This window comes from Castor canadensis, chromosome 10, assembly GCF_047511655.1.
Source record: "Castor canadensis chromosome 10, mCasCan1.hap1v2, whole genome shotgun sequence".
Lineage (NCBI taxonomy): Eukaryota > Metazoa > Chordata > Mammalia > Rodentia > Castoridae > Castor > Castor canadensis.
In genome coordinates, this window is record NC_133395.1 from 87,484,398 (window position 1) to 87,510,420 (window position 26,023).

The window sequence follows — 26,023 nt, forward strand, 5'->3', positions numbered from 1 at the left end:
CTCCACGTCGCGCTCCGTCGCTCAACCCAAGACAGGGCAGCCAGCGCGCGACCTCTACGTGGGATCCCGCCTCCCACGGCAGAGCCTGCGGTCACAGGGACAGAGGGCGCAGGCTGCCAGAGCTCCGGATGCCAGCGGCAGCTCCCCGTCCCGCTCAAAGGGAGGGAGGTCCGCCGCTGGCGCCCAGTCGCCTGTGCCACCCTCCGGGTCTCAAGTCAGTCAGCTCAAGGACCGGGGCCACCTGGCCTTCGGGGTCACATGGGCTTGGGCACGACGGAAGGGAACGCTTGCCCCCGTGGAACAGACATTCTCCCCGTGGACAACCTCAGGTGCCGGGACCCTCTGCTCCGCCTTGGAAAACCCACCTTCTGCAATGTATGCCCAACGCAATCAGGCCGAGCAGATTGACCCCCTCGGCCCGGCCCCAGTGTGTGATGGGGCTCTGTGCGTGAGGGCTTGCTCTTCCCCACCTACACCAGGCACGGCATCTAACACACACACACACACACACACACACACACCACGCAGAGACACCCAGACCACGCACGCACGCACGGGGACGCACCCTCCTCTCCCCCACCCCACACACGAGCAGCCGAAGGACAAGAGGGTATGGCTGGGGCCTGAGCGGGAACAAGTGAAGCCTTGGTTTGCGGCCCCTCGGCCAACTGCATCAGGATTTTTGTCTGGGCTCGGAGGCCAGAGGATCTCTGCCATTTGCTAGCAGGGCCAGGGATGGCAGGAGGGTGGGTACGGGGCTCAGCCAGGGCCAGTTCTTCTGGCACGATCCTGTAGCACGTGGCCGCGTAGCACGGGGCCGGGTCTGAAGGAGGCCAAGCAGGGGCACAAGACCCAACAGCGGCACAGGGAAGAGGCCCAGGGCACCTAGGAGCGAGACGAGACCCGGGAGTCGTGCGTGCTTGGCGTGGCCGCGGGCCCCGTGATGCCCGAGGACTCGAGTGCTCAGCCCCGTGTAGTGGCCGCAAAGGCCTGCCTGGGAGAAACGCCCCGGGAGGCCGGCAGGAACCCGGGATCGGAAGGGATGTGGAGGGGCCCCGGGTCGGAGGAGATGGCTTTGGCTGTGTTTGGTTTTGTTTCTTCTTCCCAAGATCCCGGGTGTGAAAGGGGCCAGAGGTGAAGTCCTGGGCTGGAAAGCCTCACGATTCAGCCCCGCAGCCCCAGGCCCTGAGTGTGGAGGAGGGCGGAGCGGGTCGGCGAAGGGCGCGGCTGCCGTTTTCCTGATGGGCTGGAGGGGCAGTGGCGCTTTCCGGACGAAGAGGACCGGAAGGGTCCCCGAGACCTCCGCTGGGAGCCACGCACCCACCCAAGGATACGGCTCCAGGAGGCGACGGAGGAGGGCGGCTGCTTGCCCTGGCCCGAGCTGGGCGTCCCCCGCCTTGGCCACAGCAGTGAACATTCCCAGAAGAACAAGCGCCCGAGGGCACTGAGAAATTTTCCCCCGAGAAAACTTGACCCTCGTCCTGGCAGCAGGACACCTCGGGAAGAAAGCCACCCAGCGGCCACCTGGGCGAGACCGGCTGCCCGAGCAGGCGCGCGGGGCCTCTGGCCGCTGGCCCCGGGCTGCCAGCCCCCACCCGGACTCCCAGCCGTGCCAGGAGAGCAGCGTGGAGACGCACGCCGGGGCCCTCGGCAGGCTCTTGAGGCTCCCGGAGGCGGCGGCTAGCGTCTACGGCCATACCACCCAGAACGCGCCCGATCTCGTCTGATCTCGGAAGCTAAGCAGGGTCGGGCCTGGTTAGTACTTGGATGGCAGACCGCCTGGGAATACCGGGTGCTGTAGGCTTTTGCTCCTCCCTCCCTCGCTGCTCCTTTTGTCTTCAGGGACTTCGCCACCACCCCCCCCACCACCACCACCACCCCCAGCACCACCACCACCACCACCACAACGACCCACCGTGACCACGACCCCGACCCCGTCCGGGCCACCCGCCAGACCCACGCACACCGAATCCTCACAGCTACGTCCCCGAATCCTCTCCCCTCCCCACACTCTCCTGGGGCGCGCGCCCGCGACACGGGTCACCAGCGAGGTTGGTCCCAGGCCACGTTGGGGACCGCTCCCCAACTGCCCTCCAGGCGGGCGGGGAGGGACGTGCGGAAGCCATGAGAAAGTGGGTCCTGCACCCCAGCGGGCCCCACAGCGGGACGCGCCACAACTGGGCTCGCCACAAGGTGGTGCACTGGGTCCAGGGCAAGACGCCAGGGGACAGAGAAGCAGGGAACCTCAGTCGGGTGCTGCTCCACGTCGCGCTCCGTTGCTCAACCCAAGACAGGGCAGCCAGCGCGCGACCTCTACGTGGGATCCCGCCTCCCACGGCAGAGCCTGCGGTCACAGGGACAGAGGGCGCAGGCCGCCAGAGCTCCGGATGCCAGCGGCAGCTCCCCGTCCCGCTCAAAGGGAGGGAGGGCCGCCGCTGGCGCCCAGTCGCCTGTGCCACCCTCCGGGTCTCAAAGCACTCCTCAGTCAGCTCAAGGACCGGAGCCACCTGGCCTTCGGGGTCACATGGGCTTGGGCACGACGGAAGGGACCGCTTGCCCCCGTGGAACAGACATTCTCCCCGTGGACAACCTCAGGTGCCGGGACCCTCTGCTCCGCCTTGGAAAACCCACCTTCTGCAATGTATGCCCAACGCAATCAGGCCGAGCAGATTGACCCCCTCGGCCCGGCCCCAGTGTGTGATGGGTCTCTGTGCGTGAGGGCTTGCTCTTCCCCACCTACACCAGGCACGGCATCTAACACACACACACACACACACACACCCACACACACACACACACACCACGCAGAGACACCCAGACCACGCACGCATGCACGGGGACACACCCTCCTCTCCCCCACCCCACACACGAGCAGCCGAAGGACAAGAGGGTATGGCTGGGGCCTGAGCGGGAACAAGCGAAGCCTTGGTTTGCGGCCCCTCGGCCAACTGCATCAGGATTTTTGTCTGGGCTCGGAGGCCAGAGGATCTCTGCCATTTGCTAGCAGGGCCAGTGATGGCAGGAGGGTGGGTACGGGGCTCAGCCAGGGCCAGTTCTGCTGGCACGATCCTGTAGCACGTGGCCACGTAGCACGGGGCCGGGTCTGAAGGAGGCCAAGCAGGGGCACAAGACCCAGCAGCGGCACAGGGAAGAGGCCCAGGGCACCCAGGAGCAGACGAGACCCGGGAGTCGTGCGTGCTTGGCGTGGCCGCGGGCCCGTGACGCCCGAGGACGCGAATGCTCAGCCCCGTGTAGTGGCCGCGAAGGCCTGCCTGGGAGAAAAGCCCTGGGAGGCCGGCAGGAACCCGGGATCGGAAGGGATTTGGAGGGGCCCCGGGTCGGAGGAGATGGCTTTGGCTGTGTTTGGTTTTGTTTCTTCTTCCCAAGATCCCGGGTGTGAAAGGGGCCAGAGGTGAGGTCCTGGGCTGAAAAGCCTCACGATTCAGCCCCGCAGCCCCAGGCCCTGAGTGTGGAGGAGGGCGGAGCGGGTCGGCGAAGGGCGCGGCTGCCGTTTTCCTGATGGGCTGGAGGGGCAGTGGCGCTTTCCGGACGAAGAGGACAGGAAGGGACCCCGAGACCTCCGCTGGGAGCCACGCACACACCCAAGTATACGGCTCCAGGAGGCGACGGAGGAGGGCGGCTGCTTGCCCTGGCCCGAGCTGTGCGTCCCCCGCCTTGGCCACAGCAGTGAACATTCCCAGAAGAACAAGCGCCCGAGAGCACTGAGAAATTTTCCCCCGAGAAAACTTGACCCTCGTCCTGGCAGCAGGACACCTCGGGAAGAGGGCCACCCAGCGGCCACCTGGGCGAGACCGGCTGCCCGAGCAGGCGCGCGGGGCCTCTGGCCGCTGGCCCCGGGCTGCCAGCCCCCACCCGGACTCCCAGCCGTGCCAGGAGAGCAGCGTGGAGACGCACGCCGGGGCCCTCGGTAGGCTCTTGGGGCTCCCGGAGGCGGCGGCTAGCGTCTACGGCCATACCACCCTGAACGCGCCCGATCTCGTCTGATCTCGGAAGCTAAGCAGGGTCGGGCCTGGTTAGTACTTGGATGGGAGACCGCCTGGGAATACCGGGTGCTGTAGGCTTTTGCTCCTCCCTCCCTCGCTGCTCCTTTTGTCTTCGGGGACTTCGCCACCACCCCCCCCCACCACCACCACCCCCAGCACCACCACCACCACCACCACAACGACCCACCGTGACAACGACCCCGACCCCGTCTGGGCCACCCGCCAGACCCACGCACACCGAATCCTCACAGCTACGTCCCCGAATCCTCTCCCCCCCCACACTCTCCTGGGGCGCGTGCCCGCGACACGGGTAACCAGCGAGGTTGGTCCCAGGCCACGTTGGGGACCGCTCCCCAACTGCCCTACAGGCGGGCGGGGAGGGACGTGCGGAAGCCATGAGAAAGTGGGTCCTGCACCCCTGCGGGCCCCACAGCGGGACGCGCCACACCTGGGCTCGCCACAAGGTGGTGCACTGGGTCCAGGGCAAGATGCCAGGGGACAGAGAAGCAGGGAGCCTCAGTCGGGTGCTGCTCCACGTCGCGCTCCGTCGCTCAACCCAAGACAGGGCAGCCAGCGCGCGACCTCTACGTGGGATCCCGCCTCCCACGGCAGAGCCTGCGGTCACAGGGACAGAGGGCGCAGGCCGCCAGAGCTCCGGATGCCAGCGGCAGCTCCCCGTCCCGCTCAAAGGGAGGGAGTGCCGCCGCTGGCGCCCAGTCGCCTGTGCCACCCTCCGGGTCTCAAAGCACTCCTCAGTCAGCTCAAGGACCGGGGCCACCTGGCCTTCGGGGTCACATGGGCTTGGGCACGACGGAAGGGACCGCTTGCCCCCGTGGAACAGACATTCTCCCCGTGGACAACCTCAGGTGCCGGGACCCTCTGCTCCGCCTTGGAAAACCCACCTTCTGCAATGTATGCCCAACGCAATCAGGCCGAGCAGATTGACCCCCTCGGCCCGGCCCCAGTGTGTGATGGGTCTCTGTGCGTGAGGGCTTGCTCTTCCCCACCTACACCAGGCACGGCATCTAACACACACACACACACACACACACACACACACACACCACGCAGAGACACCCAGACCACGCACGCACGCACGGGGACGCACCCTCCTCTCCCCCACCCCACACACGAGCAGCCGAAGGACAAGAGGGTATGGCTGGGGCCTGAGCGGGAACAAGCGAAGCCTTGGTTTGCGGCCCCTCGGCCATCTGCATCAGGATTTTTGTCTGGGCTCGGAGGCCAGAGGATCTCTGCCATTTGCTAGCAGGGCCAGGGATGGCAGGAGGGTGGGTACGGGGCTCAGCGAGGGCCAGTTCTGCTGGCACGATCCTGTAGCACGTGGCCGCGTAGCACGGGGCCGGGTCTGATGGAGGCCAAGCAGGGGCACAAGACCCAGCAGCGGCACAGGGAAGAGGCCCAGGGCACCCAGGAGCAGACGAGACCCGGGAGTCGTGCGTGCTTGGCGTGGCCGCGGGCCCCGTGATGCCCGAGGACTCGAGTGCTCAGCCCCGTGTAGTGGCCGCGAAGGCCTGCCTGGGAGAAACGCCCCGGGAGGCCGGCAGGAACCCGGGATCGGAAGGGATGTGGAGGGGCCCCGGGTCGGAGGAGATGGCTTTGGCTGTGTTTGGTTTTGTTTCTTCTTCCCAAGATCCCAGGTGTGAAAGGGGCCAGAGGTGAAGTCCTGGGCTGGAAAGCCTCACGATTCAGCCCCGCAGCCCCAGGCCCTGAGTGTGGAGGAGGGTGGAGCGGGTCGGCGAAGGGCGCGGCTGCCGTTTTCCTGATGGGCTGGAGGGGCAGTGGCGCTTTCCGGACGAAGAGGACCGGAAGGGTCCCCGAGACCTCCGCTGGGAGCCACGCACCCACCCAAGGATACGGCTCCAGGAGGCGACGGAGGAGGGCGGCTGCTTGCCCTGGCCCGAGCTGTGCGTCCCCCGCCTTGGCCACAGCAGTGAACATTCCCAGAAGAACAAGCGCCCGAGAGCACTGAGAAATTTTCCCCCGAGAAAACTTGACCCTCGTCCTGGCATCAGGACACCTCGGGAAGAAAGCCACTCAGCGGCCACCTGGGCGAGACCGGCTGCCCGAGCAGGCGCGCGGGGCCTCTGGCCGCTGGCCCCGGGCTGCCAGCCCCAACCCGGACTCCCAGCCGTGCCAGGAGAGCAGCGTGGAGACGCACGCCGGGGCCCTCGGCAGGCTCTTGGGGCTCCCGGAGGCGGCGGCTAGCGTCTACGGCCATACCACCCTGAACGCGCCCGATCTCGTCTGATCTCGGAAGCTAAGCAGGGTCGGGCCTGGTTAGTACTTGGATGGGAGACCGCCTGGGAATACCGGGTGCTGTAGGCTTTTGCTCCTCCCTCCCTCGCTGCTCCTTTTGTCTTCGGGGACTTCGCCACCACCCCCCCCACCACCACCACCCCCAGCACCACCACCACCACCACCACCACAACGACCCACCGTGACCACGACCCCGACCCCGTCCGGGCCACCCGCCAGACCCACGCACACCGAATCCTCACAGCTACGTCCCCGAATCCTCTCCCCTCCCCACACTCTCCTGGGGCGCGCGCCCGCGACACGGGTCACCAGCGAGGTTGGTCCCAGGCCACGTTGGGGACCGCTCCCCAACTGCCCTCCAGGCGGGCGGGGAGGGACGTGCGGAAGCCATGAGAAAGTGGGTCCTGCACCCCAGCGGGCCCCACAGCGGGACGCGCCACACCTGGGCTCGCCACAAGGTGGTGCATTGGGTCCATTGCAAGACGACAGGGGACAGAGAAGCAGGGAGCCTCAGTCGGGTGCTGCTCCACGTCGTGCTCCGTCGCTCAACCCAAGACAGGGCAGCCAGCGCGCGACCTCTACGTGGGATCCCGCCTCCCACGGCAGAGCCTGCGGTCACAGGGACAGAGGGCGCAGGCCGCCAGAGCTCCGGATGCCAGCGGCAGCTCCCCGTCACGCTCAAAGGGAGGGAGGGCCGCCGCTGGCGCCCAGTCGCCTGTGCCACCCTCCGGGTCTCAAAGCACTCCTCAGTCAGCTCAAGGACCGGGGCCACCTGGCCTTCGGGGTCACATGGGCTTGGGCACGACGGAAGGGACCGCTTGCCCCCGTGCAACAGACATTCTCCCCGTGGACAACCTCAGGTGCCGGGACCCTCTGCTCCGCCTTGGAAAACCCACCTTCTGCAATGTATGCCCAACGCAATCAGGCCGAGCAGATTGACCCCCTCGGCCCGGCCCCAGTGTGTGATGGGGCTCTGTGCGTGAGAGCTTGCTCTTCCCCACCTACACCAGGCACGGCATCTAACACACACACACACACACACACACACCACGCAGAGACACCCAGACCACGCACGCACGCACGGGGACGCACCCTCCTCTCCCCCACCCCACACACGAGCAGCCGAAGGACAAGAGGGTATGGCTGGGGCCTGAGCGGGAACAAGCGAAGCCTTGGTTTGCGGCCCCTCGGCCAACTGCATCAGGATTTTTGTCTGGGCTCGGAGGCCAGAGGATCTCTGCCATTTGCTAGCAGGGCCAGGGATGGCAGGAGGGTGGGTACGGGGCTCAGCCAGGGCCAGTTCTGCTGGCACGATCCTGTAGCACGTGGCCGCGTAGCACGGGGCCGGGTCTGAAGGAGGCCAAGCAGGGGCACAAGACCCAGCAGCGGCACAGGGAAGAGGCCCAGGGCACCCAGGAGTTGACGAGACCCGGGAGTCGTGCGTGCTTGGCGTGGCCGCGGGCCCCGTGACGCCCGAGGACTCGAGTGCTCAGCCCCGTGTAGTGGCCGCGAAGGCCTGCCTGGGAGAAACGCCCCGGGAGGCCGGCAGGAACCCGGGATCGGAAGGGATGTGGAGGGGCCCCGGGTCGGAGGAGATGGCTTTGGCTGTGTTTGGTTTTGTTTCTTCTTCCCAAGATCCCGGGTGTGAAAGGGGCCAGAGGTGAAGTCCTGGGCTGGAAAGCCTCACGATTCAGCCCCGCAGCCCCAGGCCCTTAGTGTGGAGGAGGGCGGAGCGGGTCGGCGAAGGGCGCGGCTGCCGTTTTCCTGATGGGCTGGAGGGGCAGTGGCGCTTTCCGGACGAAGAGGACCGGAAGGGTCCCCGAGACCTCCGCTGGGAGCCACGCACCCACCCAAGGATACGGCTCCAGGAGGCGACGGAGGAGGGCGGCTGCTTGCCCTGGCCCGAGCTGTGCGTCCCCCGCCTTGGCCACAGCAGTGGACATTCCCAGAAGAACAAGCGCCCGAGAGCACTGAGAAATTTTCCCCCGAGAAAACTTGACCCTCGTCCTGGCAGCAGGACACCTCGGGAAGAAAGCCACCCAGCGGCCACCTGGGCGAGTCCGGCTGCCCGAGCAGGCACGCGGGGCCTCTGGCCGCTCGTCCCGGGCTGCCAGCCCCCACCCGGACTCCCAGCCGTGCCAGGAGAGCAGCGTGGAGACGCAAGCCGGGGCCCTCGGCAGGCTCTTGGGGCTCCCGGAGGCGGCGGCTAGCGTCTACGGCCATACCACCCTGAACGCGCCCGATCTCGTCTGATCTCGGAAGCTAAGCAGGGTCGGGCCTGGTTAGTACTTGGATGGGAGACCGCCTGGGAATACCGGGTGCTGTAGGCTTTTGCTCCTCCCTCCCTCGCTGCTCCTTTTGTCTTCGGGGACTTCGCCACCACCCCCCCCACCACCACCACCACCCCCAGCACCACCACCACCACCACCACCACAACGACCCACCGTGACCACGACCCCGACCCCGTCCGGGCCACCCGCCAGACCCACGCACACCGAATCCTCACAGCTACGTCCCCGAATCCTCTCCCCTCCCCACACTCTCCTGGGGCGCGCGCCCGCGACACGGGTCACCAGCGAGGTTGGTCCCAGGCCACGTTGGGGACCGCTCCCCAACTGCCCTCCAGGCGGGCGGGGAGGGACGTGCGGAAGCCATGAGAAAGTGGGTCCTGCACCCCAGCGGGCCCCACAGCGGGACGCGCCACACCTGGGCTCGCCACAAGGTGGTGCACTGGGTCCAGGGCAAGACGCCAGGGGACAGAGAAGCAGGGAGCCTCAGTCGGGTGCTGCTCCACGTCGCGCTCCATCGCTCAACCCAAGACAGGGCAGCCAGCGCGCGACCTCTACGTGGGATCCCGCCTCCCACGGCAGAGCCTGCGGTCACAGGGACAGAGGGCGCAGGCCGCCAGAGCTCCGGATGCCAGCGGCAGCTCCCCGTCCCGCTCAAAGGGAGGGAGGGCCGCCGCTGGCGCCCAGTCGCCTGTGCCACCCTCCGGGTCTCAAAGCACTCCTCAGTCAGCTCAAGGACCGGGGCCACCTGGCCTTCGGGGTCACATGGGCTTGGGCACGACGGAAGGGACCGCTTGCCCCCGTGCAACAGACATTCTCCCCGTGGACAACCTCAGGTGCCGGGACCCTCTGCTCCGCCTTGGAAAACCCACCTTCTGCAATGTATGCCCAACGCAATCAGGCCGAGCAGATTGACCCCCTCGGCCCGGCCCCAGTGTGTGATGGGGCTCTGTGCGTGAGGGCTTGCTCTTCCCCACCTACACCAGGCACGGCATCTAACACACACACACACACACACACACACACACACACACACACCACGCAGAGACACCCAGACCACGCACGCACGCACGGGGACGCACCCTCCTCTCCCCCACCCCACACACGAGCAGCCGAAGGACAAGAGGGTATGGCTGGGGCCTGAGCGGGAACAAGCGAAGCCTTGGTTTGCGGCCCCTCGGCCAACTGCATCAGGATTTTTGTCTGGGCTCGGAGGCCAGAGGATCTCTGCCATTTGCTAGCAGGGCCAGGGATGGCAGGAGGGTGGGTACGGGGCTCAGCCAGGGCCAGTTCTGCTGGCACGATCCTGTAGCACATGGCCGCGTAGCACGGGGTCGGGACTGAAGGAGGCCAAGCAGGTGCACAAGACCCAGCAGCGGCACAGGGAAGAGGCCCAGGGCACCCAGGAGCAGACGAGACCCGGGAGTCGTGCGTGCTTGGCGTGGCCGCGGGCCCCGTGACGCCCGAGGACTCGAGTGCTCAGCCCCGTGTAGTGGCCGCGAAGGCCTGCCTGGGAGAAACGCCCCGGGAGGCCGGCAGGAACCCGGGATCGGAAGGGATGTGGAGGGGCCCCGGGTCGGAGGAGATGGCTTTGGCTGTGTTTGGTTTTGTTTCTTCTTCCCAAGATCCCGGGTGTGAAAGGGGCCAGAGGTGAAGTCCTGGGCTGGAAAGCCTCACGATTCAGCCCCACAGCCCCAGGCCCTGAGTGTGGAGGAGGGCGGAGCGGGTCGGCGAAGGGCGCGGCTGCCGTTTTCCTGATGGGCTGGAGGGGCAGTGGCGCTTTCCGGACGAAGAGGACCGGAAGGGTCCCCGAGACCTCCGCTGGGAGCCACGCACCCACCCAAGGATACGGCTCCAGGAGGCGACGGAGGAGGGCGGCTGCTTGCCCTGGCCCGAGCTGTGCGTAACCCGCCTTGGCCACAGCAGTGGACATTCCCAGAAGAACAAGCGCCCGAGAGCCCTGAGAAATTTTCCCCCGAGAAAACTTGACCCTCGTCATGGCAGCAGGACACCTCGGGAAGAAAGCCACCCAGCGGCCACCTGGGCGAGACCGGCTGCCCGAGCAGGCGCGCGGGGCCTCTGGCCGCTGGCCCCGGGCTGCCAGCCCCCACCCGGACTCCCAGCCGTGCCAGGAGAGCAGCGTGGAGACGCACGCCGGGGCCCTCGGCAGGCTCTTGGGGCTCCCGGAGGCGGCGGCTAGCGTCTACGGCCATACCACCCTGAACGCGCCCGATCTCGTCTGATCTCGGAAGCTAAGCAGGGTCGGGCCTGGTTAGTACTTGGATGGGAGACCGCCTGGGAATACCGGGTGCTGTAGGCTTTTGCTCCTCCCTCCCTCGCTGCTCCTTTTGTCTTCGGGGACTTCGCCACCACCCCCCCCCCACCACCACCACCCCCAGCACCACCACCACCACCACCACCACAACGACCCACCGTGACCACGACCCCGACCCCGTCCGGGCCACCCGCCAGACCCACGCACACCGAATCCTCACAGCTACGTCCCCGAATCCTCTCCCCTCCCCACACTCTCCTGTGGCACGCGCCCGCGACACGGGTCACCAGCGAGGTTGGTCCCAGGCCACGTTGGGGACCGCTCCCCAACTGCCCTCCAGGCGGGCGGGGAGGGACGTGCGGAAGCCATGAGAAAGTGGGTCCTGCACCCCAGCGGGCCCCACAGCGGGACGCGCCACACCTGGGCTCGCCACAAGGTGGTGCACTGGGTCCAGGGCAAGACGCCAGGGGACAGAGAAGCAGGGAGCCTCAGTCGGGTGCTGCTCCACGTCGCGCTCCGTCGCTCAACCCAAGACAGGGCAGCCAGCGCGCGACCTCTACGTGGGATCCCGCCTCCCACGGCAGAGCCTGCGGTCACAGGGACAGAGGGCGCAGGCCGCCAGAGCTCCAGATGCCAGCGGCAGCTCCCCGTCCCGCTCAAAGGGAGGGAGGGCCGCCGCTGGCGCCCAGTCGCCTGTGCCACCCTCCGGGTCTCAAAGCACTCCTCAGTCAGCTCAAGGACCGGGGCCACCTGGCCTTCGGTGTCACATGGGCTTGGGCACGACGGAAGGGACCGCTTGCCCCCGTGGAACAGACATTCTCCCCGTGGACAACCTCAGGTGCCGGGACCCTCTGCTCCGCCTTGGAAAACCCACCTTCTGCAATGTATGCCCAACGCAATCAGGCCGAGCAGATTGACCCCCTCGGCCCGGCCCCAGTGTGTGATGGGGCTCTGTGCGTGAGGGCTTGCTCTTCCCCACCTACACCAGGCACGGCATCTAACACACACACACACACACACACACACCACGCAGAGACACCCAGACCACGCACGCACGCACGGGGACGCACCCTCCTCTCCCCCACCCCACACACGAGCAGCCGAAGGACAAGAGGGTATGGCTGGGGCCTGAGCGGGAACAAGCGAAGCCTTGGTTTGCGGCCCCTCGGCCAACTGCATCAGGATTTTTGTCTGGGCTCGGAGGCCAGAGGATCTCTGCCATTTGCTAGCAGGGCCAGGGATGGCAGGAGGGTGGGTACGGGGCTCAGCCAGGGCCAGTTCTGCTGGCACGATCCTGTAGCACGTGGCCGCGTAGCACGGGGCCGGGTCTGAAGGAGGCCAAGCAGGGGCACAAGACCCAGCAGCGGCACAGGGAAGAGGCCCAGGGCACCCAGGAGCAGACGAGACCCGGGAGTCGTGCGTGCTTGGCGTGGCCGCGGGCCCCGTGACGCCCGAGGACTCGAGTGCTCAGCCCCGTGTAGTGGCCGCGAAGGCCTGCCTGGGAGAAACGCCCCGGGAGGCCGGCAGGAACCCGGGATCGGAAGGGATGTGGAGGGGCCCCGGGTCGGAGGAGATGGCTTTGGCTGTGTTTGGTTTTGTTTCTTCTTCCCAAGATCCCGGGTGTGAAAGGGGCCAGAGGTGAAGTCCTGGGCTGGAAAGCCTCACGATTCAGCCCCGCAGCCCCAGGCCCTGAGTGTGGAGGAGGGCGGAGCGGGTCGGCGAAGGGCGCGGCTGCCGTTTTCCTGATGGGCTGGAGGGGCAGTGGCGCTTTCCGGACGAAGAGGACCGGAAGGGTCCCCGAGACCTCCGCTGGGAGCCACGCACCCACCCAAGGATACGGCTCCAGGAGGCGACGGAGGAGGGCGGCTGCTTGCCCTGGCCCGAGCTGTGCGTCCCCCGCCTTGGCCACAGCAGTGGACATTCCCAGAAGAACAAGCGCCCGAGAGCACTGAGAAATTTTCCCCCGAGAAAACTTGACCCTCGTCCTGGCAGCAGGACACCTCGGGAAGAAAGCCACCCAGCGGCCACCTGGGCGAGACCGGCTGCCCGAGCAGGCGCGCGGTGCCTCTGGCCGCTGGCCCCGGGCTGCCAGCCCCCACCCGGACTCCCAGCCGTGCCAGGAGAGCAGCGTGGAGACGCACGCCGGGGCCCTCGGCAGGCTCTTGGGGCTCCCGGAGGCGGCGGCTAGCATCTACGGCCATACCACCCAGAACGCGCCCGATCTCGTCTGATCTCGGAAGCTAAGCAGGGTCGGGCCTGGTTAGTACTTGGATGGGAGACCGCCTGGGAATACCGGGTGCTGTAGGCTTTTGCTCCTCCCTCCCTCGCTGCTCCTTTTGTCTTCGGGGACTTCGCCACCACCCCCCCCACCACCACCACCACCCCCAGCACCACCACCACCACCACCACCACAACGACCCACCGTGACCACGACCCCAACCCCGTCCGGGCCACCCGCCAGACCCACGCACACCGAATCCTCACAGCTACGTCCCCGAATCCTCTCCCCTCCCCACACTCTCCTGGGGCGCGCGCCCGCGACACGGGTCACCAGCGAGGTTGGTCCCAGGCCACGTTGGGGACCGCTCCCCAACTGCCCTCCAGGCGGGCGGGGAGGGACGTGCGGAAGCCATGAGAAAGTGGGTCCTGCACCCCAGCGGGCCCCACAGCGGGACGCGCCACACCTGGGCTCGCCACAAGGTGTTTCACTGGGTCCAGGGCAAGACGCCAGGGGACAGAGAAGCAGGGAGCCTCAGTCGGGTGCTGCTCCACGTCGCGCTCCGTCGCTCAACCCAAGACAGGGCAGCCAGCGTGCGACCTCTACGTGGGATCCCGCCTCCCACGGCAGAGCCTGCGGTCACAGGGACAGAGGGCGCAGGCCGCCAGAGCTCGGGATGCCAGCGGCAGCTCCCCGTCCCGCTCAAAGGGAGGGAGGGCCGCCGCTGGCGCCCAGTCGCCTGTGCCACCCTCCGGGTCTCAAAGCACTCCTCAGTCAGCTCAAGGACCGGGGCCACCTGGCCTTCGGGGTCACATGGGCTTGGGCACGACGGAAGGGACCGCTTGCCCCCGTGGAACAGACATTCTCCCCGTGGACAACCTCAGGTGCCGGGACCCTCTGCTCCGCCTTGGAAAACCCACCTTCTGCAATGTATGCCCAACGCAATCAGGCCGAGCAGATTGACCCCCTCGGCCCGGCCCCAGTGTGTGATGGGGCTCTGTGCGTGAGGGCTTGCTCTTCCCCACCTACACCAGGCACGGCATCTAACACACACACACACACACACACACACACACACACACACACACACCACGCAGAGACACCCAGACCACGCACGCACGCACGGGGACGCACCCTCCTCTCCCCCACCCCACACACGAGCAGCCGAAGGACAAGAGGGTATGGCTGGGGCCTGAGCGGGAACAAGCGAAGCCTTGGTTTGCGGCCCCTCGGCCAACTGCATCAGGATTTTTGTCTGGGCTCGGAGGCCAGAGGATCTCTGCCATTTGCTAGCAGGGCCAGGGATGGCAGGAGGGTGGGTACGGGGCTCAGTCAGGGCCAGTTCTGCTGGCACGATCCTGTAGCACGTGGCCGCGTAGCACGGGGTCGGGTCTGAAGGAGGCCAAGCAGGGGCACAAGACCCAGCAGCGGCACAGGGAAGAGGCCCAGGGCACCCAGGAGCAGACGAGACCCGGGAGTCGTGCGTGCTTGGCGTGGCCGCGGGCCCCGTGACGCCCGAGGACTCGAGTGCTCAGCCCCGTGTAGTGGCCGCGAAGGCCTGCCTGGGAGAAACGCCCCGGGAGGCCGGCAGGAACCCGGGATCGGAAGGGATGTGGAGGGGCCCCGGGTCGGAGGAGATGGCTTTGGCTGTGTTTGGTTTTGTTTCTTCTTCCCAAGATCCCGGGTGTGAAAGGGGCCAGAGGTGAAGTCCTGGGCTGGAAAGCCTCACGATTCAGCCCCGCAGCCCCAGGCCCTGAGTGTGGAGGAGGGCGGAGCGGGTCGGCGAAGGGCGCGGCTGCCGTTTTCCTGATGGGCTGGAGGGGCAGTGGCGGTTTCCGGACGAAGAGGACCGGAAGGGTCCCCGAGACCTCCGCTGGGAGCCACGCACCCACCCAAGGATACGGCTCCAGGAGGTGACGGAGGAGGGCGGCTGCTTGCCCTGGCCCGAGCTGTGCGTCCCCCGCCTTGGCCACAGCAGTGGACATTCCCAGAAGAACAAGCGCCCGAGAGCCCTGAGAAATTTTCCCCCGAGAAAACTTGACCCTCGTCATGGCAGCAGGACACCTCGGGAAGAAAGCCACCCAGCGGCCACCTGGGCGAGACCGGCTGCCCGAGCAGGCGCGCGGGGCCTCTGGCCGCTGGCCCCGGGCTGCCAGCCCCCACCCGGACTCCCAGCCGTGCCAGGAGAGCAGCGTGGAGACGCACGCCGGGGCCCTCGGCAGGCTCTTGGGGCTCCCGGAGGCGGCGGCTAGCGTCTACGGCCATACCACCCTGAACGCGCCCGATCTCGTCTGATCTCGGAAGCTAAGCAGGGTCGGGCCTGGTTAGTACTTGGATGGGAGACCGCCTGGGAATACCGGGTGCTGTAGGCTTTTGCTCCTCCCTCCCTCGCTGCTCCTTTTGTCTTCGGGGACTTCGCCACCACCCCCCCCCCACCACCACCACCCCCAGCACCACCACCACCACCACCACCACAACGACCCACCGTGACCACGACCCCGACCCCGTCCGGGCCACCCGCCAGACCCACGCACACCGAATCCTCACAGCTACGTCCCCGAATCCTCTCCCCTCCCCACACTCTCCTGTGGCACGCGCCCGCGACACGGGTCACCAGCGAGGTTGGTCCCAGGCCACGTTGGGGACCGCTCCCCAACTGCCCTCCAGGCGGGCGGGGAGGGACGTGCGGAAGCCATGAGAAAGTGGGTCCTGCACCCCAGCGGGCCCCACAGCGGGACGCGCCACACCTGGGCTCGCCACAAGGTGGTGCACTGGGTCCAGGGCAAGACGCCAGGGGACAGAGAAGCAGGGAGCCTCAGTCGGGTGCTGCTCCACGTCGCGCTCCGTCGCTCAACCGAAGACAGGGCAGCCAGCGCGCGACCTCTACGTGGGATCCCGCCTCCCACGGCAGAGCCTGCGGTCACAGGGACAGAGGGCGCAGGCCGCCAGAGCTCCAGATGCCAGCGGCAGCTCCCCGTCCCGCTCAAAGGGAGGGAGGGCCGCCGCTGGCGCCCAGTCGCCTGTGCCACCCTCCGGGTCTCAAAGCACTCCTCAGTCAGCTCAAGGACCGGGGCCACCTGGCCTTCGGTGTCACATGGGCTTGGGCACGACGGAAGGGACCGCTTGCCCCCGTGGAACAGACATTCTCCCCGTGGACAACCTCAGGTGCCGGGACCCTCTGCTCCGCCTTGGAAAACCCACCTTCTGCAATGTATGCCCAACGCAATCAGGCCGAGCAGATTGACCCCCTCGGCCCGGCCCCAGTGTGTGATGGGGCTCTGTGCGTGAGGGCTTGCTCTTCCCCACCTACACCAGGCACGGCATCTAACACACACACACACACACACACACACCACGCAGAGACACCCAGACCACGCACGCACGCACGGGGACGCACCCTCCTCTCCCCCACCCCACACACGAGCAGCCGAAGGACAAGAGGGTATGGCTGGGGCCTGAGCGGGAACAAGCGAAGCCTTGGTTTGCGGCCCCTCGGCCAACTGCATCAGGATTTTTGTCTGGGCTCGGAGGCCAGAGGATCTCTGCCATTTGCTAGCAGGGCCAGGGATGGCAGGAGGGTGGGTACGGGGCTCAGCCAGGGCCAGTTCTGCTGGCACGATCCTGTAGCACGTGGCCGCGTAGCACGGGGCCGGGTCTGAAGGAGGCCAAGCAGGGGCACAAGACCCAGCAGCGGCACAGGGAAGAGGCCCAGGGCACCCAGGAGCAGACGAGACCCGGGAGTCGTGCGTGCTTGGCGTGGCCGCGGGCCCCGTGACGCCCGAGGACTCGAGTGCTCAGCCCCGTGTAGTGGCCGCGAAGGCCTGCCTGGGAGAAACGCCCCGGGAGGCCGGCAGGAACCCGGGATCGGAAGGGATGTGGAGGGGCCCCGGGTCGGAGGAGATGGCTTTGGCTGTGTTTGGTTTTGTTTCTTCTTCCCAAGATCCCGGGTGTGAAAGGGGCCAGAGGTGAAGTCCTGGGCTGGAAAGCCTCACGATTCAGCCCCGCAGCCCCAGGCCCTGAGTGTGGAGGAGGGCGGAGCGGGTCGGCGAAGGGCGCGGCTGCCGTTTTCCTGATGGGCTGGAGGGGCAGTGGCGCTTTCCGGACGAAGAGGACCGGAAGGGTCCCCGAGACCTCCGCTGGGAGCCACGCACCCACCCAAGGATACGGCTCCAGGAGGCGACGGAGGAGGGCGGCTGCTTGCCCTGGCCCGAGCTGTGCGTCCCCCGCCTTGGCCACAGCAGTGGACATTCCCAGAAGAACAAGCGCCCGAGAGCACTGAGAAATTTTCCCCCGAGAAAACTTGACCCTCGTCCTGGCAGCAGGACACCTCGGGAAGAAAGCCACCCAGCGGCCACCTGGGCGAGACCGGCTGCCCGAGCAGGCGCGCGGTGCCTCTGGCCGCTGGCCCCGGGCTGCCAGCCCCCACCCGGACTCCCAGCCGTGCCAGGAGAGCAGCGTGGAGACGCACGCCGGGGCCCTCGGCAGGCTCTTGGGGCTCCCGGAGGCGGCGGCTAGCATCTACGGCCATACCACCCAGAACGCGCCCGATCTCGTCTGATCTCGGAAGCTAAGCAGGGTCGGGCCTGGTTAGTACTTGGATGGGAGACCGCCTGGGAATACCGGGTGCTGTAGGCTTTTGCTCCTCCCTCCCTCGCTGCTCCTTTTGTCTTCGGGGACTTCGCCACCACCCCCCCCACCACCACCACCACCCCCAGCACCACCACCACCACCACCACCACAACGACCCACCGTGACCACGACCCCAACCCCGTCCGGGCCACCCGCCAGACCCACGCACACCGAATCCTCACAGCTACGTCCCCGAATCCTCTCCCCTCCCCACACTCTCCTGGGGCGCGCGCCCGCGACACGGGTCACCAGCGAGGTTGGTCCCAGGCCACGTTGGGGACCGCTCCCCAACTGCCCTCCAGGCGGGCGGGGAGGGACGTGCGGAAGCCATGAGAAAGTGGGTCCTGCACCCCAGCGGGCCCCACAGCGGGACGCGCCACACCTGGGCTCGCCACAAGGTGTTTCACTGGGTCCAGGGCAAGACGCCAGGGGACAGAGAAGCAGGGAGCCTCAGTCGGGTGCTGCTCCACGTCGCGCTCCGTCGCTCAACCCAAGACAGGGCAGCCAGCGTGCGACCTCTACGTGGGATCCCGCCTCCCACGGCAGAGCCTGCGGTCACAGGGACAGAGGGCGCAGGCCGCCAGAGCTCGGGATGCCAGCGTCAGCTTCCCGTCCCGCTCAAAGGGAGGGAGGGCCGCCGCTGGCGCCCAGTCGCCTGTGCCACCCTCCGGGTCTCAAAGCACTCCTCAGTCAGCTCAAGGACTGGGGCCACCTGGCCTCCGGGGTCACATGGGCTTGGGCACGACGGAAGGGACCGCTTGCCCCCGTGGAACAGACATTCTCCCCGTGGACAACCTCAGGTGCCGGGACCCTCTGCTCCGCCTTGGAAAACCCACCTTCTGCAATGTATGCCCAACGCAATCAGGCCGAGCAGATTGACCCCCTCGGCCCGGCCCCAGTGTGTGATGGGGCTCTGTGCGTGAGGGCTTGCTCTTCCCCACCTACACCAGGCACGGCATCTAACACACACACACACACACACACACACACACACACACACCACGCAGAGACACCCAGACCACGCACGCACGCACGGGGACGCACCCTCCTCTCCCCCACCCCACACACGAGCAGCCGAAGGACAAGAGGGTATGGCTGGGGCCTGAGCGGGAACAAGCGAAGCCTTGGTTTGCGGCCCCTCGGCCATCTGCATCAGGATTTTTGTCTGGGCTCGGAGGCCAGAGGATCTCTGCCATTTGCTAGCAGGGCCAGGGATGGCAGGAGGGTGGGTACGGGGCTCAGCGAGGGCCAGTTCTGCTGGCACGATCCTGTAGCACGTGGCCACGTAGCACGGGGCCGGGTCTGATGGAGGCCAAGCAGGGGCACAAGACCCAGCAGCGGCACAGGGAAGAGGCCCAGGGCACCCAGGAGCAGACGAGACCCGGGAGTCGTGCGTGCTTGGCGTGGCCGCGGGCCCCGTGATGCCCGAGGACTCGAGTGCTCAGCCCCGTGTAGTGGCCGCGAAGGCCTGCCTGGGAGAAACGCCCCGGGAGGCCGGCAGGAACCCGGGATCGGAAGGGATGTGGAGGGGCCCCGGGTCGGAGGAGATGGCTTTGGCTGTGTTTGGTTTTGTTTCTTCTTCCCAAGATCCCAGGTGTGAAAGGGGCCAGAGGTGAAGTCCTGGGCTGGAAAGCCTCACGATTCAGCCCCGCAGCCCCAGGCCCTGAGTGTGGAGGAGGGCGGAGCGGGTCGGCGAAGGGCGCGGCTGCCGTTTTCCTGATGGGCTGGAGGGGCAGTGGCGCTTTCCGGACGAAGAGGACCGGAAGGGTCCCCGAGACCTCCGCTGGGAGCCACGCACCCACCCAAGGATACGGCTCCAGGAGGCGACGGAGGAGGGTGGCTGCTTGCCCTGGCCCGAGCTGTGCGTCCCCCGCCTTGGCCACAGCAGTGAACATTCCCAGAAGAACAAGCGCCCGAGAGCACTGAGAAATTTTCCCCCGAGAAAACTTGACCCTCGTCCTGGCATCAGGACACCTCGGGAAGAAAGCCACCCAGCGGCCACCTGGGCGAGACCGGCTGCCCGAGCAGGCGCGCGGGGCCTCTGGCCGCTGGCCCCGGGCTGCCAGCCCCAACCCGGACTCCCAGCCGTGCCAGGAGAGCAGCGTGGAGACGCACGCCGGGGCCCTCGGCAGGCTCTTGGGGCTCCCGGAGGCGGCGGCTAGCGTCTACGGCCATACCACCCTGAACGCGCCCGATCTCGTCTGATCTCGGAAGCTAAGCAGGGTCGGGCCTGGTTAGTACTTGGATGGGAGACCGCCTGGGAATACCGGGTGCTGTAGGCTTTTGCTCCTCCCTCCCTCGCTGCTCCTTTTGTCTTCGGGGACTTCGCCACCACCCCCCCCACCACCACCACCACCCCCAGCACCACCACCACCACCACCACCACAACGACCCACCGTGACCACGACCCCGACCCCGTCCGGGCCACCCGCCAGACCCACGCACACCGAATCCTCACAGCTACGTCCCCGAATCCTCTCCCCTCCCCACACTCTCCTGGGGCGCGCGCCCGCGACACGGGTCACCAGCGAGGTTGGTCCCAGGCCACGTTGGGGACCGCTCCCCAACTGCCCTCCAGGCGGGCGGGGAGGGACGTGCGGAAGCCATGAGAAAGTGGGTCCTGCACCCCAGCGGGCCCCACAGCGGGACGCGCCACACCTGGGCTCGCCACAAGGTGGTGCACTGGGTCCAGGGCAAGACGCCAGGGGACAGAGAAGCAGGGAGCCTCAGTCGGGTGCTGCTCCACGTCGCGCTCCATCGCTCAACCCAAGACAGGGCAGCCAGCGCGCGACCTCTACGTGGGATCCCGCCTCCCACGGCAGAGCCTGCGGTCACAGGGACAGAGGGCGCAGGCCGCCAGAGCTCCGGATGCCAGCGGCAGCTCCCCGTCCCGCTCAAAGGGAGGGAGGGCCGCCGCTGGCGCCCAGTCGCCTGTGCCACCCTCCGGGTCTCAAAGCACTCCTCAGTCAGCTCAAGGACCGGGGCCACCTGGCCTTCGGGGTCACATGGGCTTGGGCACGACGGAAGGGACCGCTTGCCCCCGTGGAACAGACATTCTCCCCGTGGACAACCTCAGGTGCCGGGACCCTCTGCTCCGCCTTGGAAAACCCACCTTCTGCAATGTATGCCCAACGCAATCAGGCCGAGCAGATTGACCCCCTCGGCCCGGCCCCAGTGTGTGATGGGGCTCTGTGCGTGAGGGCTTGCTCTTCCCCACCTACACCAGGCACGGCATCTAACACACACACACACACACACACACACACACACACACACACCACGCAGAGACACCCAGACCACGCACGCACGCACGGGGACGCACCCTCCTCTCCCCCACCCCACACACGAGCAGCCGAAGGACAAGAGGGTATGGCTGGGGCCTGAGCGGGAACAAGCGAAGCCTTGGTTTGCGGCCCCTCGGCCAACTGCATCAGGATTTTTGTCTGGGCTCGGAGGCCAGAGGATCTCTGCCATTTGCTAGCAGGGCCAGGGATGGCAGGAGGGTGGGTACGGGGCTCAGCCAGGGCCAGTTCTGCTGGCACGATCCTGTAGCACATGGCCGCGTAGCACGGGGTCGGGACTGAAGGAGGCCAAGCAGGTGCACAAGACCCAGCAGCGGCACAGGGAAGAGGCCCAGGGCACCCAGGAGCAGACGAGACCCGGGAGTCGTGCGTGCTTGGCGTGGCCGCGGGCCCCGTGACGCCCGAGGACTCGAGTGCTCAGCCCCGTGTAGTGGCCGCGAAGGCCTGCCTGGGAGAAACGCCCCGGGAGGCCGGCAGGAACCCGGGATCGGAAGGGATGTGGAGGGGCCCCGGGTCGGAGGAGATGGCTTTGGCTGTGTTTGGTTTTGTTTCTTCTTCCCAAGATCCCGGGTGTGAAAGGGGCCAGAGGTGAAGTCCTGGGCTGGAAAGCCTCACGATTCAGCCCCACAGCCCCAGGCCCTGAGTGTGGAGGAGGGCGGAGCGGGTCGGCGAAGGGCGCGGCTGCCGTTTTCCTGATGGGCTGGAGGGGCAGTGGCGCTTTCCGGACGAAGAGGACCGGAAGGGTCCCCGAGACCTCCGCTGGGAGCCACGCACCCACCCAAGGATACGGCTCCAGGAGGCGACGGAGGAGGGCGGCTGCTTGCCCTGGCCCGAGCTGTGCGTCCCCCGCCTTGGCCACAGCAGTGGACATTCACAGAAGAACAAGCGCCCGAGAGCCCTGAGAAATTTTCCCCCGAGAAAACTTGACCCTCGTCATGGCAGCAGGACACCTCGGGAAGAAAGCCACCCAGCGGCCACCTGGGCGAGACCGGCTGCCCGAGCAGGCGCGCGGGGCCTCTGGCCGCTGGCCCCGGGCTGCCAGCCCCCACCCGGACTCCCAGCCGTGCCAGGAGAGCAGCGTGGAGACGCACGCCGGGGCCCTCGGCAGGCTCTTGGGGCTCCCGGAGGCGGCGGCTAGCGTCTACGGCCATACCACCCTGAACGCGCCCGATCTCGTCTGATCTCGGAAGCTAAGCAGGGTCGGGCCTGGTTAGTACTTGGATGGGAGACCGCCTGGGAATACCGGGTGCTGTAGGCTTTTGCTCCTCCCTCCCTCGCTGCTCCTTTTGTCTTCGGGGACTTCGCCACCACCCCCCCCCCACCACCACCACCCCCAGCACCACCACCACCACCACCACCACAACGACCCACCGTGACCACGACCCCGACCCCGTCCGGGCCACCCGCCAGACCCACGCACACCGAATCCTCACAGCTACGTCCCCGAATCCTCTCCCCTCCCCACACTCTCCTGTGGCACGCGCCCGCGACACGGGTCACCAGCGAGGTTGGTCCCAGGCCACGTTGGGGACCGCTCCCCAACTGCCCTCCAGGCGGGCGGGGAGGGACGTGCGGAAGCCATGAGAAAGTGGGTCCTGCACCCCAGCGGGCCCCACAGCGGGACGCGCCACACCTGGGCTCGCCACAAGGTGGTGCACTGGGTCCAGGGCAAGACGCCAGGGGACAGAGAAGCAGGGAGCCTCAGTCGGGTGCTGCTCCACGTCGCGCTCCGTCGCTCAACCCAAGACAGGGCAGCCAGCGCGCGACCTCTACGTGGGATCCCGCCTCCCACGGCAGAGCCTGCGGTCACAGGGACAGAGGGCGCAGGCCGCCAGAGCTCCAGATGCCAGCGGCAGCTCCCCGTCCCGCTCAAAGGGAGGGAGGGCCGCCGCTGGCGCCCAGTCGCCTGTGCCACCCTCCGGGTCTCAAAGCACTCCTCAGTCAGCTCAAGGACCGGGGCCACCTGGCCTTCGGTGTCACATGGGCTTGGGCACGACGGAAGGGACCGCTTGCCCCCGTGGAACAGACATTCTCCCCGTGGACAACCTCAGGTGCCGGGACCCTCTGCTCCGCCTTGGAAAACCCACCTTCTGCAATGTATGCCCAACGCAATCAGGCCGAGCAGATTGACCCCCTCGGCCCGGCCCCAGTGTGTGATGGGGCTCTGTGCGTGAGGGCTTGCTCTTCCCCACCTACACCAGGCACGGCATCTAACACACACACACACACACACACACACCACGCAGAGACACCCAGACCACGCACGCACGCACGGGGACGCACCCTCCTCTCCCCCACCCCACACACGAGCAGCCGAAGGACAAGAGGGTATGGCTGGGGCCTGAGCGGGAACAAGCGAAGCCTTGGTTTGCGGCCCCTCGGCCAACTGCATCAGGATTTTTGTCTGGGCTCGGAGGCCAGAGGATCTCTGCCATTTGCTAGCAGGGCCAGGGATGGCAGGAGGGTGGGTACGGGGCTCAGCCAGGGCCAGTTCTGCTGGCACGATCCTGTAGCACGTGGCCGCGTAGCACGGGGCCGGGTCTGAAGGAGGCCAAGCAGGGGCACAAGACCCAGCAGCGGCACAGGGAAGAGGCCCAGGGCACCCAGGAGCAGACGAGACCCGGGAGTCGTGCGTGCTTGGCGTGGCCGCGGGCCCCGTGACGCCCGAGGACTCGAGTGCTCAGCCCCGTGTAGTGGCCGCGAAGGCCTGCCTGGGAGAAACGCCCCGGGAGGCCGGCAGGAACCCGGGATCGGAAGGGATGTGGAGGGGCCCCGGGTCGGAGGAGATGGCTTTGGCTGTGTTTGGTTTTGTTTCTTCTTCCCAAGATCCCGGGTGTGAAAGGGGCCAGAGGTGAAGTCCTGGGCTGGAAAGCCTCACGATTCAGCCCCGCAGCCCCAGGCCCTGAGTGTGGAGGAGGGCGGAGCGGGTCGGCGAAGGGCGCGGCTGCCGTTTTCCTGATGGGCTGGAGGGGCAGTGGCGCTTTCCGGACGAAGAGGACCGGAAGGGTCCCCGAGACCTCCGCTGGGAGCCACGCACCCACCCAAGGATACGGCTCCAGGAGGCGACGGAGGAGGGCGGCTGCTTGCCCTGGCCCGAGCTGTGCGTCCCCCGCCTTGGCCACAGCAGTGGACATTCCCAGAAGAACAAGCGCCCGAGAGCACTGAGAAATTTTCCCCCGAGAAAACTTGACCCTCGTCCTGGCAGCAGGACACCTCGGGAAGAAAGCCACCCAGCGGCCACCTGGGCGAGACCGGCTGCCCGAGCAGGCGCGCGGTGCCTCTGGCCGCTGGCCCCGGGCTGCCAGCCCCCACCCGGACTCCCAGCCGTGCCAGGAGAGCAGCGTGGAGACGCACGCCGGGGCCCTCGGCAGGCTCTTGGGGCTCCCGGAGGCGGCGGCTAGCATCTACGGCCATACCACCCAGAACGCGCCCGATCTCGTCTGATCTCGGAAGCTAAGCAGGGTCGGGCCTGGTTAGTACTTGGATGGGAGACCGCCTGGGAATACCGGGTGCTGTAGGCTTTTGCTCCTCCCTCCCTCGCTGCTCCTTTTGTCTTCGGGGACTTCGCCACCACCCCCCCCACCACCACCACCACCCCCAGCACCACCACCACCACCACCACCACAACGACCCACCGTGACCACGACCCCAACCCCGTCCGGGCCACCCGCCAGACCCACGCACACCGAATCCTCACAGCTACGTCCCCGAATCCTCTCCCCTCCCCACACTCTCCTGGGGCGCGCGCCCGCGACACGGGTCACCAGCGAGGTTGGTCCCAGGCCACGTTGGGGACCGCTCCCCAACTGCCCTCCAGGCGGGCGGGGAGGGACGTGCGGAAGCCATGAGAAAGTGGGTCCTGCACCCCAGCGGGCCCCACAGCGGGACGCGCCACACCTGGGCTCGCCACAAGGTGTTTCACTGGGTCCAGGGCAAGACGCCAGGGGACAGAGAAGCAGGGAGCCTCAGTCGGGTGCTGCTCCACGTCGCGCTCCGTCGCTCAACCCAAGACAGGGCAGCCAGCGTGCGACCTCTACGTGGGATCCCGCCTCCCACGGCAGAGCCTGCGGTCACAGGGACAGAGGGCGCAGGCCGCCAGAGCTCGGGATGCCAGCGGCAGCTCCCCGTCCCGCTCAAAGGGAGGGAGGGCCGCCGCTGGCGCCCAGTCGCCTGTGCCACCCTCCGGGTCTCAAAGCACTCCTCAGTCAGCTCAAGGACCGGGGCCACCTGGCCTTCGGGGTCACATGGGCTTGGGCACGACGGAAGGGACCGCTTGCCCCCGTGGAACAGACATTCTCCCCGTGGACAACCTCAGGTGCCGGGACCCTCTGCTCCGCCTTGGAAAACCCACCTTCTGCAATGTATGCCCAACGCAATCAGGCCGAGCAGATTGACCCCCTCGGCCCGGCCCCAGTGTGTGATGGGGCTCTGTGCGTGAGGGCTTGCTCTTCCCCACCTACACCAGGCACGGCATCTAACACACACACACACACACACACACACACACACACACACCACGCAGAGACACCCAGACCACGCACGCACGCACGGGGACGCACCCTCCTCTCCCCCACCCCACACACGAGCAGCCGAAGGACAAGAGGGTATGGCTGGGGCCTGAGCGGGAACAAGCGAAGCCTTGGTTTGCGGCCCCTCGGCCAACTGCATCAGGATTTTTGTCTGGGCTCGGAGGCCAGAGGATCTCTGCCATTTGCTAGCAGGGCCAGGGATGGCAGGAGGGTGGGTACGGGGCTCAGTCAGTGCCAGTTCTGCTGGCACGATCCTGTAGCACGTGGCCGCGTAGCACGGGGTCGGGTCTGAAGGAGGCCAAGCAGGGGCACAAGACCCAGCAGCGGCACAGGGAAGAGGCCCAGGGCACCCAGGAGCAGACGAGACCCGGGAGTCGTGCGTGCTTGGCGTGGCCGCGGGCCCCGTGACGCCCGAGGACTCGAGTGCTCAGCCCCGTGTAGTGGCCGCGAAGGCCTGCCTGGGAGAAACGCCCCGGGAGGCCGGCAGGAACCCGGGATCGG

At 67.4% G+C, this 26,023-nt stretch overlaps 11 non-coding genes across 11 annotated transcripts; all 11 read left to right on the forward strand.

Moving 5' to 3' along the window:
* The first annotated feature begins 1,685 nt into the window (after positions 1 to 1,685).
* Positions 1,686 to 1,804, forward strand: LOC141412912 (5S ribosomal RNA). The gene has a single exon (XR_012437754.1). It is a non-coding gene; the product is annotated as a 5S ribosomal RNA (ribosomal RNA).
* Positions 1,805 to 3,963: 2,159 nt separating this feature from the next.
* On the forward strand, positions 3,964 to 4,082 carry LOC141413556 (5S ribosomal RNA). Its single transcript, XR_012438347.1, has one exon. It is a non-coding gene; the product is annotated as a 5S ribosomal RNA (ribosomal RNA).
* Positions 4,083 to 6,231: 2,149 nt separating this feature from the next.
* Positions 6,232 to 6,350, forward strand: LOC141413557 (5S ribosomal RNA). Its single transcript, XR_012438348.1, has one exon. It is a non-coding gene; the product is annotated as a 5S ribosomal RNA (ribosomal RNA).
* Positions 6,351 to 8,492: 2,142 nt separating this feature from the next.
* On the forward strand, positions 8,493 to 8,611 carry LOC141413559 (5S ribosomal RNA). The gene has a single exon (XR_012438350.1). It is a non-coding gene; the product is annotated as a 5S ribosomal RNA (ribosomal RNA).
* A 2,159-nt stretch (positions 8,612 to 10,770) lies between these two features.
* LOC141413560 (5S ribosomal RNA) lies at positions 10,771 to 10,889 on the forward strand. Its single transcript, XR_012438351.1, has one exon. It is a non-coding gene; the product is annotated as a 5S ribosomal RNA (ribosomal RNA).
* A 2,144-nt stretch (positions 10,890 to 13,033) lies between these two features.
* Positions 13,034 to 13,152, forward strand: LOC141412875 (5S ribosomal RNA). The gene has a single exon (XR_012437717.1). It is a non-coding gene; the product is annotated as a 5S ribosomal RNA (ribosomal RNA).
* Positions 13,153 to 15,315: 2,163 nt separating this feature from the next.
* Positions 15,316 to 15,434, forward strand: LOC141413561 (5S ribosomal RNA). Its single transcript, XR_012438352.1, has one exon. It is a non-coding gene; the product is annotated as a 5S ribosomal RNA (ribosomal RNA).
* Positions 15,435 to 17,578: 2,144 nt separating this feature from the next.
* LOC141412877 (5S ribosomal RNA) lies at positions 17,579 to 17,697 on the forward strand. Its single transcript, XR_012437719.1, has one exon. It is a non-coding gene; the product is annotated as a 5S ribosomal RNA (ribosomal RNA).
* Positions 17,698 to 19,854: 2,157 nt separating this feature from the next.
* LOC141413562 (5S ribosomal RNA) lies at positions 19,855 to 19,973 on the forward strand. The gene has a single exon (XR_012438353.1). It is a non-coding gene; the product is annotated as a 5S ribosomal RNA (ribosomal RNA).
* A 2,159-nt stretch (positions 19,974 to 22,132) lies between these two features.
* LOC141413563 (5S ribosomal RNA) lies at positions 22,133 to 22,251 on the forward strand. The gene has a single exon (XR_012438354.1). It is a non-coding gene; the product is annotated as a 5S ribosomal RNA (ribosomal RNA).
* A 2,144-nt stretch (positions 22,252 to 24,395) lies between these two features.
* Positions 24,396 to 24,514, forward strand: LOC141412878 (5S ribosomal RNA). Its single transcript, XR_012437720.1, has one exon. It is a non-coding gene; the product is annotated as a 5S ribosomal RNA (ribosomal RNA).
* Positions 24,515 to 26,023: the final 1,509 nt, after the last annotated feature.